Source organism: Oncorhynchus mykiss, chromosome 23 (assembly GCF_013265735.2).
Source record: "Oncorhynchus mykiss isolate Arlee chromosome 23, USDA_OmykA_1.1, whole genome shotgun sequence".
In the NCBI taxonomy this organism is placed as follows: domain Eukaryota; kingdom Metazoa; phylum Chordata; class Actinopteri; order Salmoniformes; family Salmonidae; genus Oncorhynchus; species Oncorhynchus mykiss.
Window position 1 is genome coordinate 51440242 of NC_048587.1, and position 23014 is coordinate 51463255.

At 45.8% G+C, this 23014-nt stretch overlaps 1 protein-coding gene across 1 annotated transcript in view; it reads left to right on the forward strand.

Moving 5' to 3' along the window:
* LOC110503029 (protein sidekick-2) overlaps positions 1-23014 on the forward strand; it is a 396532-nt gene that overhangs the window by 127368 nt on the left and 246150 nt on the right. The gene's annotated exons all lie outside the window — the stretch shown is intronic.

Consider the following 23014-nt stretch of genomic DNA (forward strand, 5'->3'; position numbering starts at 1 on the left):
AATTGCTAAAACACTAAGACCGATTGGCTGAACAAAGTTCTCAGTTGCCTGGACTCATTTAGCTAATTATGCCTTAAACCATTTCACATGGTAAAACACAATTTGCAGATCTCTCTTAGACTTTTCAGCAAAACTCTAAACACATTCTCATTCTCAAAACACATTCTGCACTCTAATGCACATGTCATCCATACTGGTAAACACAAGTGGCAACAATCAAATACAAATAGAGAACATATGTCATTGATTGAACACAACCACTCAACATTGATTTAACCTGTTTCAAATGATACGGCACAACCAATATAAGCCAGTTCAGAGAGCAAACAGGTTGTTGAAGGTGGGAAGGAGAAAGTGTGAGAATGGATACTGTAGTACAGTGCATTGTAGGCTGTATACTGTACAATTGACAAATTGTATGGCCCTGAACATTGTGCTTTCCATTTATTAACAGTACTGACTGCTCAATAGAGGTTCATATCAACAAAGAACAAGAATGACAGTATCACAGAGACAAAGGACACGTTTGTGAGATGCAGGGTACAGTACTGTAAAAATAGGGGTACAAGGAGGAGGAAGAACATAAAACAAAATTGCAAAGAGCAAAGCAGAGTAGTAATTTCTGATCGATTTTGAGCTACTATGATAGAACATGTTTTCGTTCATCAAAAGACAATGACGGAAAAATATGAATATTTTTTTTAGATTAAAAATGTACTTCTCCCTGAGAATTGTATGTTTTGAACAATGTTTTTTCTATTTTTTGGTGTATTGTTTACTGACTGCTTGAGAGTGTATATAATTTTGATCACTTTGTTTATGATTTGAGAGCAGTGTTTGATTTTGAACACAGGTAAAACTGTTTTGAGGCGAATGTTTCATTTTGCAAGAGGAGTCAGAGGTTATGTAAATAGTGCTTGAAGATGAGGTTTTGTGTTTAATGTTTTCAGGAAATGGAGCAAGGTTTCAGAAATTGTGTTTTAGCAATTGAGAAAAACTGTAAGGGCTTTATTGTTATGGGAAACATATGTTAACATTGTCAAAGCAAGCAGAAAAGTGAAACAAACATTACAAATGAACAGTAAACATTACACTCACAAAGTTCCAAAAGAATAAAGACATTTCAAGTGTCATATTATGTCTATATACAGTGTTTTAATGATGTGCAAATAGATAAAGTACAAAAGGGAAAATAAATAAACATAAATATAGGTTCTATTTACAACGGTGTTTGTTCTTCACTGGTTCCCCTTTTCTTGTGGCAACAGGTCACAAGTCTTGCTGCTGTGATGTCACACTGCGGTATTTCATCCAGTAGATATTGGAGTTTATCAAAATTGGATTTGTTTTCAAATTATTTGTGGATCTGTGTAATCTGAGGGAAATATGTGTCTCTAATATGGTCATACATTTGGCTGGAGGTTGGGAAGTGCAGCTCAATTTCCACCTGCTCTTGTGAGCAGTGTCTTCTCTTAAGAGCCAGGTCTGCCTATGGCCTTTCTCAATAGCATGGCTATGCTATGAGTCTTTACATAGTCAAAGTTTTCCTTAAGTTTGGTTCAGTCACAGTGGTAAGGTATTCTGCCACTTTATACTCTCTGTTTGGGGCCATATAGCATTCTAGTTTGCTCTGTTTTTCTGTTAAGTCTTTCCAATGTGTCAAATAAAAAAATATATCTTTGTTTTCTCATGATTTGGTTGGGACTAATTGTGTTGCTGTCCTTGGGCTCTGTGGTATCTGTTTGTGTTTGTGAACAGTGCACCAGGACCAGCTTGCTTCTCCAGGTTCATCTTTCTGTAGTTGATGGCATTGTTATGGAAGGTTTGGGAATCACTTCCTTTTAGGTGGTTATAGAATTTAACGGCTCTTTTCAGAATTTTGATAATTAGCGGGTATCCTAATTCTGCCTTGCATGCATTATTTGGTGTTTTACGTTGTGCACAGAGGATATTTTTGCAGAATTCTCTATTTGGTTTTGGTTGTAAATTCTTGGTTGGTGAGCAGACACCAGACCTCACAACCATAAAGGGCAATGGCATCTATAATTCATTCAAGCATTTTTAGCCAGATCGTAATTGGTATGTCCTCTTGGTGGCATAGAAGGACCTCTTTCCTTGTCTCTCAGCTTTGACGCTAATGCTTCTACATCTGTATTGCTTGCTGTTTGTTGTTTTAGGCTGGGTTTCTGCGTAGTACTTTGTGACATTGGCGGATGTAAAAAGGGCTTTATACAGTGCCTTGCGAAAGTATTCGGCCCCCTTGAACTTTGCGACCTTTTGCCACATTTCAGGCTTCAAACATTTTTGTATCCAAATCCGGCTTTAAACTTCTTCACAACAGTATCTCGGACCTGCCTGGTGTGTTCCTTGTTCTTCATGATGCTCTCTGCGCTTTTAACGGACCTCTGAGACTATCACAGTGCAGGTGCATTTATACAGAGACTTGATTACACACAGGTGGATTGTATTTATCATCATTAGTCATTTAGGTCAACATTGGATCATTCAGAGATCCTCACTGAACTTCTGGAGAGAGTTTGCTGCACTGAAAGTAAAGGGGCTGAATAATTTTGCACGCCCAATGTTTCAGTTTTTGATTTGTTAAAAAAGTTTGAAATATCCAATAAATGTCGTTCCACTTCATGATTTTGTCCCACTTGTTGTTGATTCTTCACAAAAAAATACAGTTTTATATCTTTATGTTTGAAGCCTGAAATGTGGCAAAAGGTCGCAAAGTTCAAGGGGGCCGAATACTTTCGCAAGGCACTGTAAATACATTTGATTGATTGATCATGTTTAGGCCGAGGTATGTATAGCTTTTGTGTGTGCTCTCGGACAACAGTGTCTAGATGGAATTCGCATTTGTGGTCCTGGCAACTGGACCTTTTTTGGAACACCATTATTTTTGTTTTACTTAGATTGACTGTCAGGTCCCAGGTCTGACAGAATATGTGCAGAGGATCTAGATGGTGCTGTAGGCCCTCCTTGGTTGGGGACAGAAGCACCAGATCATAGGCAAACGGTAGACATTTGGCTGCATCCCTGTCTCACCCCACAGCCATGTGGAAAGAAATGTGTGTGTTTTTTTACCAATTTTAACAGCACACTTGTTGTTTGTGTACATGGATTTTATAATGTCATATGTTTTCCCCCCAACACCACTTTCCATCAATTTGTATAGCAGACTTTTATGCCAAATTGAGTAAAGAAAATGTTTTTGAAATGAACAAAGCATGAAAACACTTTGCCTTTGTTTTTGTTTGTTTGTTTGTCAATTAAGGTATGGTAATTTGGTAAAAAGCCAATTTGACATTTGCTTAGTATATTGGTTTCACTGAAGAAATGTACGAGTCTGCTGAACCTCTTAAAGATCAAACCCTTTTTTTTCAATTTCTGCCTAAAATGACAATCCCAAATCTAACTGCCTGTAGCTCAGGACCTGAAGCAAGCATATGCATTTGCTTGATACCATTTGAAAGGAAACACTTTGAAGTTTGTGGAAATGTGAAATGAATGTAGGAGAATTTAACACATTACATCCCGTAAAATATATTACAAAGAAAAATCCATGCATTTTTTTGTATCTTTTTTTTGTACCGTCATCTTTGAAATTCAAGAGATAGGCCATAATATACGCAATTTAGATTATGGCCACTGGATGGCAGCAGTGTCCAATGAACCGTTGCATTTCTGTTCAGAATGTTGTATCAACACTGCCCAAATGTGCCTAATTGGTTTATTTATAACTTTTCAAGTTCATATCTGTGCACTCTCCTCAAACAATAGCATGGTATTATTTCACTGTAATAGCTACTGTAAATTGGACAGTGCGGTGAGATTAACAAGAATTTAAGCTTTCTGTCAATATCAGATATGTCCTGGAAAATGTTCTTGTTACTTACAACCTCATGCTGATCGCATTAGCCTACGTTAGCTCAACCGTCCTGAGTGAGACCCACCGATCCTATAGAGGTTATAATTAATGACAATGCAAAGGATTTTCTCAAGGTTGCTGTTAACGCATGTCCCACAGTAGTTATTGGGGTCAAATTTGTCTCCACTTTTGTGGATACGGGTGATCAGCCCTTGGTTCCAAATATTGGGTAAGATGCCAGAGCTGAGGATGATGTTAAAGAGTCTAACTACATCCAATTGGAATTTGTGGTCTGTATATTTTATCATTTCATTTAGGATACCATCAACCCCACTGGCCTTTTTGGGGTCTCACATCCTCTCTCTCTCTCTCTCTCTCTCTCTCTCTCTCTCTCTCTCTCTCTCTCCGCTCTCTCTCTCTCTGTGTCTCTTTCTCTCACTCCAATTCACTCTCTGTTAAACCCACATGCTTGCGAGGTAGAGAGAACTTTCTTCTTTTTTTGTGAGCTGCCATTGTGGGCTACACGAAGAAGAATGAAAGCCACATTTTTTTCTCCAATAGCTTTTAGACTTTTTTACCAGTTGATCTATATTTTAAAGCTGACCAGGGAGGAAGTAATTGCCACAGACTGTAGTTAGAGATTGTATCTTTCTCTCTAGCTTGTGTTTCATCTGTTACTGTTTTGAAAACACACATTCGGGTAGGCAGGATGACAGCCTGCAGAGTTCACTGCTGACACAATCAGGACCCCTCCGTGTGTGTTTGCCTGTTGACTATTTGTTTGCTGAATCAAACAATATTGATTGCAGATAATATTTAATAATGGGCTGAAAATAGTTGTATTTTGTAGTTTATTAGAAATACCAACTTTTCAAATACTGAATTTTTTTAAAATATAGTTTATATAATATAATTTGTATAATATAGTTTATATAGAGTTTCAACTAAAATGCAGCTAAATTCTTTGATAGTCAAATACAGGTCTGAGAAAACAAATCATATTTGAAAGTATTTTGAACACCTGTCAGAAAACCAAATAATATTTAAAGGTGTTGAATATCCAAAGTTATTTGAAAACAGAAAATAAATATTTCTTTGTTGACATCCAAATTTTTGATGAAGAACCACAAACTACACCAGTAAGTTGAGTTAGTCTAAATATCTGAAGGCCGGTGATGTCGACCGCCGAATGCCGCCCGAACAAGGAGAGGGACTGTCGTGACACATGGTTTGGAGGCCAGACTGGGACTAGGAGCCTCCTGCACATTTTCTGGGGACTGGGACTATGAGCGTCCTTCTTGTTTTCTCGGGACCGGGACTAGGAGCCTCCTGCATGTTTTCTGGGGACTGGGACACCAGCCTCAACTGACCAACCCTGGATAAAGAGACAAACAAAATCACCGGGAGGGACAGAGGTGTCAGAGCAGGAGCCACCAGCTGCAGTCCCCAACTAGCCTATTAATCATTGTAAACTAATTTGAATGACTGAATGCATATGCATATGCTACATATGCTGATGTCATTGTGTTAGCGTTGAATCATTGATTTTCTCTTTTCATTCAACGTGAAAGGTTTTAATTTGATCAACGTTTGGCTCCTGGCTGTGGATGTATCAATTAGCATGTGTCAACAGGTGAGTTTTATGGAAGAATAAAATATGTAATATGACCAAAAAACTTTTCTATGATATGACAGAATGTCAGACAGAATGTCTGTGTAGCTTGGACTAATTTCCTAACAAATGCCAGTGAAAAATGTAAAAATTGAAGAATAACATTAGGCTGCATTCCAAATTCTGTGTTGCTTTGTTTTGGATTATATTTATCATTTAGGCTGTGTAAATAAGGAAGTGGGGTTTTAAGAACTGTTTTAGGCTTGGAGTTGGTTTTGAGTCCTCTGTCCCTGAGACCGTACAAGGGGCTGTAGGCTCAACCCTAACATTACATCTCCATATATAGTCAGGCAGCCTCACCACTAACCGAGGGCAGACTGGATGTCTGGCTGGAGGATAGGCGTGGCTCACCCTTGGCCCTCTGAGCAAGGACTGGGCAGCACAGAAGAGGGGTAGAGATGGAGGAGAAAGGGATAGAGGAAAAGAGAAGGGGAGAAGGAGAGGAGGGAAACAGATGGAGAGAGGGATACAGTGCCTTGCAAAAGTCTTCATCCCCTTGGCGTTTTTTCCTATTTTGTTGCATTACATCCTGTAATTTACATTGATTTTTATTAGGATTTCATGTAATGGACATACACAAAGTAGTCCAAATTGGTGAAGTAAAAAAATAACTTGTTTCACAAAATTCAAAAAATAAAAAAGTGGTGCGTGCATACGGTATATATACACCTCTTCTGAAAGGCCCCAGAGTCTGCAACACCACAAAGCAATTGTCACCACCAAGCAAGTGACACCATGAAGACCAAGGTTCTCTCCAAACAGGTCAGGGACAAAGTTGTGGAGAAGTGCAGATCAGGGTTGGGTTCTAAAAAAACATCAGAAACTTTGAACATTCCACAGAGCATCATTTAAATCCATTATAAAATAATTGAAAGAATATGGCACCACAAAAAACCTGCCAAGAGAGGGCCGCCCACCAAAACTCACAGACCAGGCAAGGAGGGCATTATTCGGAGAGGCAACAAAGAGAGCTGCAAAGCTCCACAGCGAAGATTGGACTATCTGTCCATAGGACCACTTTAAGACGTACACTCCACAAGCTGGGCTCTAGGCTTTATGAAAGAGTGGCCATAAAAATCCATTGCTTAAAGAAAAAAAAATGTTGTCTATTGGTGAACACCCCCAAAAATGTGGTGTTCGCCAAAAGGCATGTGGGAGACTCCCCAAACATATGGAAGAAGGTACTCTGGTCAGATGAGACTAAAATTGAGATTTTTGGCCATCAAGGAAAATGATATGTCTGGCCCAAACCCAACACCTATCATCACCCCGACAACATCACCCCCACAGTGAAGCACGGTAGATTGCAGCATTATGCCGTGGGGATGTTTTTCATCGTCTGGGGCTGGGAAACTGGTCAGAATTGATGGAATGATGGGTGGCATTTAAAGTTTTCTGTTTTTTTGTGTTATTTCTTGTTTGTTTCACACACAAAAAAAAGTATCTTCAAAGTGGTAGGCACGTTGTGTAAATCAAATGAAACAAACCCCCAAAAATCTACTTTAACTCCAGGTTGTAAGGCAAAAGAATTGGATAATTGCCAAGGTGGTGTATATTTTCGCAAGCCACTGTTGGTCCCTTAGAGTCTATGAATTTATAATGCACCTCACGCGCATCTCATGATGTCAAGTGTGTGAGGGGAAAAAACTGAGAAAATTTCTGTCAACCTGAGCACACACACATTCACTCACAATCACACTCTCTCACCTACACTCACTCACATGCACACGCACATGCACACGCACAAGCAAACACACGCACGCACGCACGCACGCACGCACACACACACACACACACACACACACACACACACACACACACACACACACACACACACACACACACACACACACTCACTCACACCAAAGCCCTTTACCACTCTCTCACTGTTTATCTCTTGTAAATCATGTGGCTCGCTGGCATGCCGTCTCTCCCTTCCCCTAATCCCATGTTGGGAAATCGTTGAAAAAAAGTTGTTGGCATTTCTATCAGCAGAGGCATTGGGACATTTTTCAGAGTAATTCACAGATATAAGTCTAGTGTTGTGTCCCAAATGACACTCTATTCCCTATATAGTGCAATACTTTTGGACCAGATCCCTATGGGTCATGGTCTAAAGTAGTGCACTACAAATGTAACAGGCTGCCATGTTGGACCTCTATGGTGTGCTGGATGTTGTGCTGCTGTGTGAATGCATGTCTTCCTTCAGAGAACTCTCTTTCTTTCTACGAGGGAACTGCTCTCCTGATCTCGTTTCAGAGCAGTGGAAATGTGTCTGTCTCTCCTGATCTAGTTTCAGAGCTTTTGGACTCAAAGAACAATGTGTTTTTATTTCAAACAGACTTGCCTTTGAGGTCACCATCCAGTCAGCATCATCAGTATGCCTCTTTCTGTGTACAAATTCTTCTTCCACCCCTTCCTTTCCTCTCTTTCCCACCAACAGTGGCTTGCGAAAATATTCATCCACCCTGGCATTTTTTTATTTTTTTTTGCCTTACAACCTAGAATAAAAATTGATTTTTGTATCATTTGATTTACACAACATGCCTACCACTTTGAAGATGCAAAATATTTTTTGGGGTGAAACAAACAAGAAATAAGACAAGAAAAACAAAACTTGAGTGTGCATAACTATTCACCCCCCCAAAGTCAATACTTTGTATAGCCACCTTTGCAGCAATTACAGCTGCAAGTCTCTTGGGGTATGTCTCTATAAACTTGGCGCATCGAGCCACTGGGATTCCTCAAGGCAAAACTACTCCAGCTCTTTCAAGATGGATGGGTTCCGCTGGTGTACAGCATTCTTTAAGTCATATCACAAATTCTAAATTGGATTGAGATCTGTGCTTTGACTAGGCCATTCCAAGACATAAATATTTCCTCTTAAACCACTCGAGTGTTGCTTTAGCATTATGCTTAAGATCATTGTCCTGCTGGAAGGGGAACCTCCGTCCTGGTCTCACATCTGTGGAAGACTGAAACAGGTTTCCCTCCAGAATTTCCCTGTATTTAGTGCCATCCATCGTTCCTTCAATTCTGACCAGTATCCCAGCCTCTGCCGATGAAAAATATCCCCACAGCATGATGCTGCTACCACCATGCTTCACTGTTGGGATAGGGTTCTCGGGGTGATGAGAGGTGTTGGGTTTGCGCCAGACATAGCGTTTTCCTTGATGGCCAAAAATCAAAATTTTAGTCTCATCTGACCAGAGTACCTTCTTCCATATGTTTGAGGAGTCCCCCACATGCCTTTTGGCGAACACCAAACATGTTTGCTTATTTTTTTCTTTAAGCAATGGCTTTTTTTCTGGCCACACCTATGTGAAGCCCAGGTCTGTGCAGTGTACTGCTTAAAGTGGTCCTATGGACAGATACTCCAATCTCTGTTTCGGAGCTTTGCTGCTACTTCAGGGTTTTCTTTGGTCTGTTTGTTGCCCTCCTTGCCTAGTTAGTGAGTTTTGTTGTCGTGCCATTTTTTATAATGGATTTAATGGTGCTCCGTGGTATGTTCAAAGTTTCAGATATTGTTTTTATACTCAACCCTGATCTGCACTTCTCCACAACTTTGTCCCTGTGGTTCCTCTTGCTTTGTGGTGTTGCAGACTCTGGGGCCTTTCAGAACAGGTATATATACTGAGATCATGTGACAGATCATGTGACACTTAGATTGCACACAGGTGGACATGATTTAACTAATTATGTGATTTCTGAACGTAATTGGTTGCACCAGATCTTATTTAGTGTCTTCATAGCAAAGGGGGTGAATCCATATGCACGCACCAATTTTCAGTTTAATTTTTGTTTTAATTTTTGAAACAAGTAATTTTTGTCATTTCACTTCACCAATTTGGACTATTTTGTGTACAGTCATGGCCAAAGATTTTGAGAATCACATTTTCACAAAGTCTGCTGCCTTAGTGTCTTTAGATATTTTTGTCAGATGTTAATATGGAATACTGAAATATAATTACAAGCATTTCATAAGTGTCAAAGGCTTTTATTGACAATTACATGAAGTTGATGCAAAGAGTGAATATTTGCAGTGTTGACCCTTCTTTTTCAAGACCTATGCAATCCGCCCTGGCATGCTATCAATTAACTTCTGGGCCACATCCTGACTGATGGCAGCCCATTCTTGCATAATCTTGGAGTTTGTCAGAATTTGTGGGTTTTTGTTTGTCCACCTGCCTCTTGAGGATTGACCACAAGCTTTCAATGGGATTAAGGTCTGGGGAGTTTCCTGGCAATTGACCCAAAATATCAAGGTTTTGTTCCCCGAGCCACTTAGTTATCACTTTTGCCTAATGGCAAGGCGCTCCATCATGCTGGAAAATACATTGTTCTTCATCAAACTGTTCCTGGATTGTTTGGAGAAGTTGCTCTCGGCGGATGTGTTTATTCATGGCTGTGGTCTTAGGCAAAATTGTGAGTGAGCCCACTCCCTTGGCTGAGAAGCAACCCCACACATGAATAGTCTCAGGATGCTTTACTGTTGGCATGACACAGGACTGATGGTAGTGCTCACTTTGTTTTCTCTGGACAAGCTTTTTTCTGGATGCCCCAAACAATCGGAAAGGGGATTCATCAGAGAAAATGACTTTACCCCAGTTCTCAGCAGTCCATCCCTATACCTTTTGCAGAGTATCAGTCTGTCCCTGATATTTTCTCTGGAGAGAAGTGGCTTCTTTGCTGCCCTTCTTGACACCAGGCCATCCTCCAAAAGTCTTCACCTCACTGTGCGTGCAGATGCACTCACACCTGCCTGCTGCCATTCCTGAGCAAGCTCTGTACTGGTCGTTCCCCGATCCCGCAGCTGAATCAACTTTAGGAGACGGTCCTGGCCCTTGCTGGACTTTTTTGGGCACCCTGAAGCCTTCTTCACAACAATTGAACTGCTCTCCTTGAAGTTCTTGATGATCTGATAAATGGTTGATTTAGGTGCAATCTTACTGGCAGCAATATCCTTTCTTGTGAAACTTCTATGTCATGTATTTTTTATCCATGCTATATTTCCTCCTCTTTTCCCCTGGGTTCTCCTCTCTTTATTTAGAAGTAATACATTCCCATTATGACCCGGTCACTCAGATGCCATTCCCACAGCGACCCGGTCACTCAGATGCCATTCCCACAGCGACCCGGTCACACAGACACCATTCCCACAGCAACCCGGTCACACAGACACCATTCCCACAGCAACCCGGTCACACAGACACCATTCCCACAGCGACCCGGTCACTCCGACAACATTCCCATAGTGACCCATTCACACAGATGCCATTCCCACAGCGACCCGGTCACACAGACACCATTCCCACAGCAACCCGGTCACACAGACACCATTCCCACAGCGACCCGGTCACTCCGACAACATTCCCATAGTGACCCATTCACACAGATGCCATTCCCATAGCAACCTGGTCACACAGACACCATTCCCACAGCGACCCGGTCACACAGACACCATTCCCACAGCAACCCGGTCACACAGACACCATTCCCACAGCAACCCGGTCACTCCGACAACATTCCCATAGTGACCCATTCACACAGATGCCATTCCCATAGCAACCTGGTCACACAGACACCATTCCCACAGAGACCCGGTCACAGAGACCCCATTCCCACAGCGAACCGGTCACCCAGACACCATTCCCACTGTGACCCCGTCACACAGACACCATTCCCACAGCAACCCAGTCACTCAGACGTCATTCCCACAGCGACCCGGTCACTCAGACAACATTCCCACAGCGGATCAGTCACACAGTTGCCATTCCCACAGCGACCCAGTCACAAAGACGACATTCCCACAGCAAACCAGTCACAAAGACGCCATTCCCACAGCGACCCGGTCACTCAGACGCCATTCCCACAGCAACCCGGTCACACAGACGCCATTCCCACAGCGACCCAGTCACACAGACACCATTCCCACAGAGACCCGGTCACACAGACGCCATTCCCACAGAGACCCGGTCACTCCGACAACATTCCCATAGTGACCCATTCACACAGATGCCATTCCCATAGCAACCTGGTCACACAGACACCATTCCCACAGAGACCTGGTCACAGAGACCCCATTCCCACAGCGAACCGGTCACCCAGACACCATTCCCACTGTGACCCCGTCACACAGACACCATTCCCACAGCAACCCAGTCACTCAGACAACATTCCCACAGCGACCCGGTCACTCAGACGACATTCCCACAACGAACCAGTCACACAGTTGCCATTCCCACAGCGACCCAGTCACAAAGACGACATTCCCACAGCAAACCAGTCACAAAGACGCCATTCCCACAGCGACCCGGTCACTCAGACGCCATTCCCACAGCAACCCGGTCACACAGACGCCATTCCCACAGCGACCCAGTCACACAGACGCCATTCCCACAGAGACCCGGTCACACACACACCATTCCCACAGCGACCCGGTCACACAGACACCATTCCCACAGCAACCCGGTCACACAGACACCATTCCCACAGCGACCCAGTCACACAGACACCATTCCCTCAGCGACCCGGTCACTCCGACAACATTCCCATAGTGACCCATTCACACAGATGCCATTCCCACAGCGACCCGGTCACACAGATGCCATTCCCACAGCGACCCGGTCACACAGACACCATTCCCACAGCAACCCGGTCACACAGACACCATTCCCACAGCAACCCGGTCACTCCGACAACATTCCCATAGTGACCCATTCACACAGATGCCATTCCCATAGCAACCTGGTCACACAGACACCATTCCCACAGAGACCCGGTCACAGAGACCCAATTCCCACAGCGAACCGGTCACCCAGACACCATTCCCACAGCGACTCAGTCACTCAGACGACATTCCCATAGCAACCTGGTCACACAGACACCATTCCCACAGAGAACCGGTCACCCAGACACCATTCCCACTGTGACCCGGTCACAAAGACACCATTCCAGAAGCAACCCAGTCACACAGACACCATTCCCACAGCAACCCGGTCACACAGACACCATTCCCACAGCAACCCGGTCACACAGACACCATTCCCGCAGCGACCCGGTCACTCCGACAACATTCCCATAGTGACCCATTCACACAGATGCCATTCCCACAGCGACCCGGTCACACAGACACCATTCCCACAGCAACCCGGTCACACAGACACCATTCCCACAGCAACCCGGTCACTCCGACAACATTCCCATAGTGACCCATTCACACAAATGCCATTCCCATAGCAACCTGGTCACACAGACACCATTCCCACAGAGACCCGGTCACAGAGACCCCATTCCCACAGCGAACCGGTCACCCAGACACCATTCCCACTGTGACCCCGTCACACAGACACCATTCCCACAGCAACCCAGTCACTCAGACGTCATTCCCACAGCGACCCGGTCACTCAGACGACATTCCCACAGCGACCCGGTCACTCAGACGACATTCCCACAGCGAACCAGTCACACAGTTGCCATTCCCACAGCGACCCAGTCACAAAGACGACATTCCCACAGCAAACCAGTCACAAAGACGCCATTCCCACAGCGACCCGGTCACTCAGACGCCATTCCCACAGCAACCCGGTCACACAGACGCCATTCCCACAGCGACCCAGTCACACAGACGCCATTCCCACAGAGACCCGGTCACACAGACACCATTCCCACAGCGACCCGGTCACACAGACACCATTCCCACAGCGACCCGGTCACTCAGACGACATTCCCACAGCGAACCAGTCACACAGACGACATTCCTACAGCGACCCGGTCACTTAGACGCCATTCCCACAGCAACCCGGTCACACAGACGCCATTCCCACAGCGACCCAGTCACACAGACACCATTCCCACAGCGAACCAGTCACACAGACGACATTCCCACAGCGACCCAGTCACACAGACACCATTCCCACAGCGACCCGGTCACCTCTTTCCTGCTGTTGTACTCAACATGCCTTCCATTTAATGTGTTATTCAAGTAAGAATGTGTACATTGTAACACTGGCATGATGTGAGAGCAACTCCAGATTCTGGAGAGAATCTTTGACATATTTATTTAGTGTGTACAGCATGTGCCCCTTGTGGGAATTGAACCCATGACCTTGATGTTTGTAGCGCTATGATCTTACAGAGAGAGCCATAAAGGATGTCTCTGGACACGTGAGACCGCATCGGGCCCCATGTGGCATGATATGGGGAAGGGATGGGTTTGGGGGGCAAGTGACAGGCGCAATAGAGATTCCCCTCCTCCCGATCTTCCAATCACTCCTGCATATATGTAGTGGCCATGGCGAGCCTGGAGCAGACCGTGGTCGCCACGTCAACAGCCCGTACCCTGGCAACAGCAGGGGTATTATTGTAGTGATGTGTTTTTTTAGATGCTCTCTACCCCAACATCAGGGGACACCATCAGTGGCCTCTCATTTTACCCAACCGCCCTGACCCTCTGTGACTCCGGTTACATGCCCTCCGCATGGTCGTCACGTCTGGTATGTCCGTCTGTCTGTCCCTGCCTCTCTATGTTCTGTCAGTCTGTCCCTGCCTCTCTCCCTCCACAGGCGGCCACTACCCCAACGTACCACCTCCTCCTCCTAATTTGAACCATACCTCCAGTAACCCCACACTGCAGGCTACACCTCTGTCCCTCCATGTCTCCCCACTGCAGGCTACACCTCTGTCCCTCCCTGTCTCCCCACTGCAGGCTACACCTCTGTCCCTCCCTGTCTCCCCACTGCAGGCTACACCTCTGTCCCTCCCTGTCTCCCCACTGCAGGCTACACCTCTGTCCCTCCCTGTCTCCCCACTGCAGGCTACACCTCTGTCCCTCCCTGTCTCTCCACTGCAGGCTATACCTCTGTCCCTCCCTGTCTCCCCACTGCAGGCTACACCTCTGTCCCTCCCTGTCTCCCCACTGCAGGCTACACCTCTGTCCCTCCCTGTCTCCCCACTGCAGGCTACACCTCTGTTCCTCCCTGTCTCCCCACTGCAGGCTACACCTCTGTCCCTCCCTGTCTCCCCACTGCAGGCTACACCTCTGTCCCTCCCTGTCTTCACAGTATCCTCGTCCAGAGGCTAGTCCATGCTGCTTCTCCTTCCTCTCCTCCGTCTTTCAGGGCCCACTGTTCAGTCACCTGATGGCCAAGATAGGGTCAGTCCCCGGGGCCCTCGTTAAACACCATGATGGCAGTGCACACACACACTCGTTGACTCACGAGCACACGCTTACACAAACACACACAGCTAGCGTCCCCATTTCCCTGTGGTACTCCCGGACCCTTCTTCCTACCCCAGGGCTCCTACTGACTCCACATGGAGCCTCTCATGTTCAGAGGTCGGTGTGCCATGTTCTGTGACACAGATGTTTCCTCCCTGTGGGTTTGTGTTTTCTCTTCAAATATAACGGCTGATTCCTGGTGAGCTCGAATTGGAGACACTCTGGCTTCCTGTCCTTCTCTGGGTTTACTCAGGTGTTCCCAGACAGGATTTGGGGAAGGTTTTAATGTGGAATGTGGATTACCAGTACACCGTTGCAAGACTGTCATGAGCGAATTAAGACATTTTAATACACTCTGTGATGCAGTTTTGGAGGTCGGATCATTAGGGTTTAAACATGGAAAAACGAAGATAACGGTGTTTCACGTCCATAAAACCTCAGAATAGTATCCTTGTACAGTAAATGATTAGCAAGCTTTCACAAGCAATCAAGGCAGACCTAGTTGACTTCAGTAACTCCATAGTGAACACAGCTGAAGAAGAAATATAAATCAAGCACATATTGGCAATCTATCAAACTGTCATTATTTGAAATCAAATGTTTGTCACATACACATATATAGCAGATGTTATTGTGGGTGTAGCGAAATGCTGGTGTTCCTAGCTCCAACAGTGCAGTAGTATCTAACAATTAACAACAATACAGTGTGTAAACATTATTTAAATATTAATAGAGTGACTAGTGCTCCATTATTAAAGTGGCCAGTGATTCCAAGTCTATATAGGGCAGCAGCCTCTAAGGTGCAGGGTTGCGTTATCGGGTGGTAGCCGGCTAGTGATGGCTATTTAACAGTCTGATAACCTTAAAATAGAAGCTGTTTTTCAGTCGGTCCCAGCACCTGTACTGGCCTCGCCTTCTGGATGATAGTGGGGTGAACAGGCGTGGCTCAGGTGGTTGATGTCCTTGATTTTCTGTTTATCCTTCCTGTGACATCAGGTGCTGAAGGTGTCCTGGAGGGTGGGTAGTTTGCCCCCGGTGATACGTTGGGCAGACCACACCACCCTCTGGAGAGCCCTGCGGTTGCGGGCGGTGAAGTTGCCATACCAGGTGGTGATACAGCCCGACAGGATTGTGAATCTGTAAAAGTTTGTAAGGGTTTTAGGGGCCAAGGGTATTGAAACAGTGACCGGGGGACGGGAGGGTATTGAAACAGTGACCGTGGGGACGGGAGGGTATTGAAACAGTGACCGTGGGGACGGGAGGGTATTGAAACAGTGACTGGGGGGGGACGGGAGGGTATTGAAACAGTGACCGGGGGACGGGAGGGTATTGAAACAGTGACCGGGGGACGGGAGGGTATTGAAACAGTGACCGGGGGACGGGAGGGTATTGAAACAGTGACCGGGGGGACGGGAGGGTATTGAAACAGTGACCGGGGGGACGGGAGGGTATTGAAACAGTGACCGGGTGGGGGGGAGGGTATTGAAACAGTGACCGGGTGGGGGGGAGGGTATTGAAACAGTGACCGGGGGACGGGAGGGTATTGAAACAGTGACGGGGGGGACAGGAGAGTATTGAAACAGTGACCGGGGGACGGGAGAGTATTGAAATAGTGACCGAGGGGACGGGAGAGTATTGAAACAGTGACCGGGGGGGTGGGAGTGTATTGAAATAGTGACCGGGGGGGCGGGAGGGTATTGAAACAGTGCGTTGCTAGTGGGGTTTATTGTTGTTTATGAAGAACAGGAGACGTTAAAAATTAGGAACAAGTACTTTTGCAAACTGGCAGCTTAATTGTGTTGTAGCCATACTGGTGGTGTCTTACTTGATTGATTTGACACAGGGTGGAACATTTAAAGCATTTCATTAGGACAACCTGATTGCTTTAAGATGCTTTTGTTATTTATTATGTCCTTTTTTATTGGTTATCCTCAGATATCCAAATATATCTCATGAGAGTGGTGGAGGGGGTCCAGTGGGTGTGTGTCAGGCCTGGTGGAGGGGGTCCAGTGGGTGTGTGTCATGCCTGGTGGAGGGGGTCCAGTGGGTGTGTGTCAGGCCTGGTGGAGGGGGTCCAGTGGGTGTGTGTCATGCCTGGTGGAGGGGGTCCAGTGGGTGTGTATCAGGTATTGAGGGAGGGTATTGAAACAGTGACCGGGGGGACGGGAAGGTATTGAAACAGTGACCGGAGGGACGGGAGGGTATTGAAACAGTGACCGGGGGACGGGAGGGTATTGAAACAGTGACCAGGGGGACCGGAGGGTATTGAAACAGTGACCGGACGGGAGGGTATTCAAATAGTGACCGGGTGGGGGGGAGGGTATTGAAACAGTGACCGGGGGGATGGGAGGGTATTGAAACAGTGACCGGGTGGGGGGGAGGGTATTGAAACAGTGACCGGGGGGACGGGAGGGTATTGAAACAGTGACGGGGGGGACGGGAGGGTATTGTGAAATAGTGACCGGGTGGGGGGGAGGGTATTGAAACAGTGACCGGGGGGACGGGAGGGTATTAAAATAGTGACCGGGTGGGGGGGAGGGTATTGAAACAGTGACCAGGGGGACGGGAGGGTATTGAAACAGTGACGGGGGGGACGGGAGGGTATTGTGAAATAGTGACCGGGTGGGGGGGAAGGGTATTGAAACAGTGACCGGGGGGACGGGAGGGTATTGAAACAGTGACCGGGGGACGGGAGGATATTGAAACAGTGACCGGGGGGACGGGAGGGTATTGAAACAGTGATCGGGGGACGGGAGGGTATTGAAACAGTGACCGGGGGGACCGGAGGGTATTGAAACAGTGACCGGGGGGACGGGAGGGTATTCAAATAGTGACCGGGTGGGGGGGAGGGTATTTGTTGTAACTTTAATGTGTTACAGAGTTAATGTTTAAGTTTATTCTTTGAGCTGTATCTAAAGATATTTCTTTAGATTTATTTGCATATGTAATTGTATTGGGTTGTGTTGAATTACGCTTTTTGACTGCAAGTCCCAGAATGCCTTGCGAGAGGAATGAGTGATAACGCGCCAATTATATGCAGGTGCTGTTGATTGTGGCTGACTTTCCGATAGCATCTTACCTGCATTGCTCTGTACCAAAACAATTGTTGTTAAATGTAACGTAAACAAGTATTCTTACTAAAATAAGCTTTTGTATCAAAACCGACGTCCCGAGTCATTACTAAGAAGTTAGTTAATCTAAAAGTTGGTGCCGAAACCCGGGATATGAGCTGCGACGAAGAAGTGGCTGAAATGGCTGAGGAGGAACGTTGGCATGAAGCAGAAAGAATGAGACGAAAGCGGGGTACCATTCGAGGCGCAACAACGCGGATTTTGAATCAGATTGACGTGGAAATATCCCAGTCAAATCCGGATACCGATCACTTGAGTACATTGTTGGAATTGCTATCTGCTAAGGAGGACAGTTTGTTTGAGCTCGATCGTGGAATTGAACAGTTAACGCCATTGGACGGATTGGAGGCAGAGATTGCATGCACGGAGGATTACAAAGAACGCATTATCATGCTGAAGAGCCGTGCACAAAGAGTGATAACGAAGAAACAGGACGTCAATCCACTACCAGCCCGGGTGAGTGACGCTAACTCAAACATATCACAGAGACAATCAGTAAGGCTACCGAAGTTGATTATTGAGAAATTCTATGGAGATGTCAGTATGTGGCAGGAGTTTTGGAGCCAAATGAGACTGCTATTCACAACAATGATTCACTGTGTAAAAAAGAGAAGTTTACCTATCTGAAAACATATCTCACTGGACCAGCTGCAAAGGCAGTAGCAGGACTGATGTTAACAGACAGTAACTATGATAATGCAATCGCTCTACTCAAGAGCAGATTTGGAAGGAAAGATCTTGTGATTAGTGCTCATATGTCAAAGCTGCTGAATCTCACACCTGTGAAGAAATCCTCTGATCTAAATGCATTGAGGCAGCTATATGATGAATGTGAAATTCAGATTAGGAGCCTGGAATCACTGGGTGTAATGTCAGAAACCTATGGAAGCCTACTATTCCCAATCTTACTGCAGATGATTCCAGAGGACATAGCTCTTGACTATAGTCGTCAGAGGGGAGTAGATGATGAATGGAAAGTGTCTGAGATTATCAGTTTCCTACAGAAAGAGGTTCAGAGCAGGGAGAGAGCGCTACAAATGACAAGATCATACAACCAACAGAAAGAGAGCAAACCATGGAACAAGTCATGCTTCTCCAATGAAATGAAAACAAAAAGACCCAACATGCCCTCTGCTGCAGTACTGCATACAACCAGCCAGAAGGAACAACAAACGTGTCTATTTTGTGACAGTGCAGACCACAAATCAGAAAACTGCACTGACTACAATATTGCTACACGCAAAGAGAAACTAAAGAACATGGGAAGATGCTTTGTATGTTTAGGACCGAGACACATAGCAAAAATCTGTAAAGTCAAAGATGTGTCATGTGCAACATGTGGAAGCAGACATCACATTGCGGTTTGTACCAGTAAGAGGAGGGAGGTGCAACCCCCTACTGTTTCTGTAGATGCTGTTGTTTCCTCAGTTATTCCCCATTCAGTGAAGATGAAACCAGATGGACAGAACACTGTGTTGCTACAAACGGCAAAGACATGGGTAGAAGGCCCATCGGGCAGGAAGATAGCTCGTTGCTTACTAGATGGAGGCAGTCAGAGAAGCTTCATACATGAAAACCTTGTGAAGGGCTTGAAGCTACCAGTAATCAGACAAGAGGCACTCACTCTTCACACGTTTGGCTCCTCTGCCCCAGCAACGTCCCAACGCAACACAGTGAAAGTCATCTTGGAGAATGTCTGGGACAAACAGCAGAGAATAGAGATAGAGGCAATTGAAACCTCACAAGTGTGCACAGCTGTGATGAAGGTTCCTGGTGAACGGATTCAGCATGAGCTCAGTAAAAGGGGACTGCAGCTCGCAGACTTTCCAGGAGATGACAATGATCCTGAACTCTCTGTCCTGATAGGAGCAGACTACTACTGGCAGATAGTATCAGGCAGAGTGGAGCGACTGACGGAGACGCTAGTTGCTTTAGAGAGCACCTTTGGATGGTCGGTGCAGGGACCCGTGTCCATGTCAAGTGTCGCCGAGGCAACTTGCATGTTCATCCCACTTGATGAAGACACACTAGTCTCCAAGCAATTGCATGCATTCTGGGAGCTTGAGTCTCTGGGTATTCTAAGCGAGAAAACACAGAACTCAGAGGAAACCGAGGCTCTACAAAGGTTTGAGGAAACAACCACCTTCAAAGATGGGAGATACCATGTGGAGTTGCCATGGAAACGAGAAATGCCAGAACTCCAAGACGACTATAGAATCACCAAGAAACGGTTTGAATGTCTGAAGAAAAGGCTGAAGAAGGATGTGACGTTGTACAGCAGATACAATGAAGTAGTAGAAGACTACTTACAACAAGATATGGCAGAGGACGTGCCCAAGGACAACGCATCAAGTGCAGACAACGTAAAATACTACTTACCTCACCATGCAGTACTCCGAGAAGATAAGGTGACAACAAAACTGAGAGTGGTGTTTGATGCCTCGTCCCATGAAGATGGCTGTCCATCTCTCAATGACTGTCTACTCACAGGACCGAACCTGAATCCGGATCTGCTCAGCGTTCTGATAAAGTTCAGACTACATGAGATCGCATTCATGGCAGACATCAAGAAAGCTTTCCTGCAGATATCCCTAGCAGAGAGAGACAGAGACGCCGTGAGATTTCTATGGCTCACTGGCCCACCAAGGGGAGAAAATGAAGAGGAGCTGCGTGTGCTGAGGATGAAAAGAGTGGTATTTGGAGCTTCCCGAAGTCCATTTTTGCTGGCAGCTACAATCAGCAAGCACCTGAAACAATATGAAACAGAACAACCAGAAGTTGTAGAGATACTGAGAGAGTCACTCTACGTAGATGACTTCATTGCAAGTTCACGCAATGTTGAAGAGGCTTACCTTGTGACAACAACTGCAAAGCGAATGCTGTCGAATGCAGGCATGGACCTCTGCAAGTGGATGACCAATTCTCCTGAATTGAAAACAAAATGGGAGGAGAGTACGACAACTGACCACCCGTTGACGTTACAAACACAAGGAGTAGTGCTGAAGGTTTTAGGTTTAGTATGGAGGCCGGAAACGGATGACTTTGTGTTTGACCTCAGGCCGCTACTGAGCATTCTAAAGCAAAAGGAAAACACAAAGAGAAGTGTTCTGCAGTCGTCTGCACGTATCTTCAACCCTCTTGGTTTCTTAACTCCCTTCACCATCAGGATCAAGTGCATGTTCCAGGAAATGTGGGAGAGGGGACTCAGCTGGGACGAAGAATTACCACCTGATCTGACACGAGAATGGCAACAGTGGTGTTCAGAACTACCCCAGTTACACCAGCTCACCATACCAAGGTGGTACAGAACAGACATGCGGCCACAGAATAACCACACCCTGAAACTACACGTGTTCTGTGATGCAAGTGAAAGGGCTTACAGTGCAGTAGCTTACTTGCAAGGTGAGTCACAAGACAGGGAAACAACAAGTCTAGTCGCATCCAAGTCCAGGGTAGCCCCACTTAAGAAAATGACGCTGCCACGCCTGGAGCTCATGGGAGCTGTGATTGGAGCGAGACTAGCAAACAACTTGATGATCACACTGAAAATGGAAGAAAAACAGATCAAAATGTGGACAGACTCGATAATCGTGCTGCATTGGATTTGCAGCTCAGCTCAAATGGAAACAGTTTGTTGCGAACAGAGTGACGGAGATCCAGTCCTTGACCAATCCAGAGTCATGGTCACATATTGAAGGGAAAACTAATCCAGTTGACCTCCCTACAAGAGGACAAACTGTTAGAAACTTGACACAGAGCGAGCTATGGTGGAATGGACCCAGAATTCTGACATCACCCAATCAGTCCGAAGAGACTGATGATAACAAGGTTCCGGATGAGGTGAATATAGAACTCAAGTCCAGTTGCCAGGCTACTGTACAACTCGCAGCAAACAGCACAGACAGCACTGAACCTGTGTTGGAGCTTGAAAGGTACAGCAAACTGAAAAGAGTGTTCAGAGTCACCGCCTGGATAAAGAGATTCATAGCCAATGCTCGTACAACCATAAAGATGCAAGGTGAACTGACTGCTGACGAACTGTTCGATGCAGAAAAGTACTGGAATAAGGTAACACAACAACAGAGTTTCGGACAGGAGATCAAACTACTGAAGGCAGGAAAAAGCCTAAACAATGACTGTAAAATCAGAGAACTGAAACCTTTCCTGGACGAACACGAACTACTCAGTGTAGGAGGAAGACTGCAACAGTCCAACTTCACATTCAGAGTGCAGCACCCATGGGTTCTGCCCAATAAGTCCAGATACTCAGAAATTCTGATACAGTACCACCATGAGAAGGTGATGCATTCTGGAGCAAGAGACACTCTAGTACAAATCAGAGAGCGATACTGGATCTTGAGTGCTAGGCAGCTAGTCAAGAGCACAGTGGCAAGATGTATAGTGTGCAAGAGATTCAAGGCAAGGGCCGGACAGCAGGTCACTGCGCCTTTACCAAAAGACAGAATAACTGAATCCCCACCATTCGAAGTCACAGGTGTGGATTTTGCAGGACCGCTCTATGTGAAAGAAAATGGTTCTGTGAAGAAGTCATACATTGCACTGTTCACTTGTGCTGTAACCAGAGCAGTGCATTTGGAACTGGTCTCAGATCAGTTAACAGAGACATTCTTGTTAGCTCTAAAAAGATTCATCTCAAGGAGAGGATTATGCAAGGTAATCTACTCAGACAATGCAAAAACGTTCAAGAGAGCTGATCAGGACTTGAAAGAGCTGTGGAAGGCAATCGAAGAGCCCCAACTCTTGGCGTTCTTCTCAGAAAGGGGCATCACCTGAAGGTTCATCGCAGAGCGAGCAGCCTGGTGGGGCGGATTCTGGGAAAGACTCGTCAGGTCAGTAAAAACATGCCTGCGAAAGGTTCTTGGGAGAGCTTCACTTAATTTTGAAGAGATATGCACAGTCCTGACAGAGGTTGAAGCTATCCTAAATTCTAGGCCTCTGACCTTCGTGCACAATGAGGTGGATGAACCACAACCCCTGACCCCAGCACACTTCCTGGTGGGTAAAAGACTAACCTCTTTGCCTCCAAAGCCATTTCCAGCTGACACTCAGCACCCAACGTTAAACAAGGGGGAAATGACACGCAGATGGAAGTACAG